This window comes from Triticum dicoccoides, chromosome 7B (genome assembly GCF_002162155.2).
Source record: "Triticum dicoccoides isolate Atlit2015 ecotype Zavitan chromosome 7B, WEW_v2.0, whole genome shotgun sequence".
Lineage (NCBI taxonomy): Eukaryota > Viridiplantae > Streptophyta > Magnoliopsida > Poales > Poaceae > Triticum > Triticum dicoccoides.
In genome coordinates this window covers 713929776-713930510 of record NC_041393.1, presented here as the reverse complement: position 1 = coordinate 713930510, position 735 = coordinate 713929776, and positions in this window count along the sequence as shown.

The following is a 735-nucleotide window of genomic DNA, read 5'->3' as shown; positions in this document are numbered from 1 at the left end:
CACCAACCGGGACCAAAGGCCTTGTGCTGCCCCACGGCCAAATGTTTAGTCCCACCTCAATAGTTGAGAGGAGCTCGGACTGGTTTATAAGCCCCATTGCGGCTGCCCTCTCGAGCTCCTCTCAAATGCAGGTTTACTTGGTCTAATTACACATTGTGCTGCCTATGGGCCTACTTGGCCTTCTGCGGGCCTGAATCCTGGCCCATGGTTGGGTTTCTAGTCGTATTCAAGCCGAGGTGGCCTAGTAGGTGTCATTTTTTTTATTTTTTCTTCTTCTTTTTGCTTTATTTATTTTATTTTCTTTCTACTTACAGCAAAATACTTACTAGTTTTTCAGTGATTCTTTTTGCTTTTAGGTAATAAAAATTATGAATTTTCTGTTAGTGCCATTTGTTTTCCAATTTGAATTTTTGGAAATTTGTGTGAATCACTAGTTTTTGAATAGCTGCACTATAAAAATAGATTTTTGAGTGATTCTTTTTGCTGCTATTTAATATTACTATTTTTTATCATTATATTCAAAAACATATTTTGTTATTGTAGTTTTGAACAATTTTTTTATGATAATTCTTTTTGCTATTAAAGTTTCTAACAAAAAATTTCTTTACGAAAATTCTTTTTTCTTTTAATGTCTTGAAAAAAAAAATACTTTAATAATTTTAGTTGCATAAATTTTATATAATTTTAGTTTCAATAATACTAGAGGTTTAGGAAAGTTTATTTTGTTTTTACTTA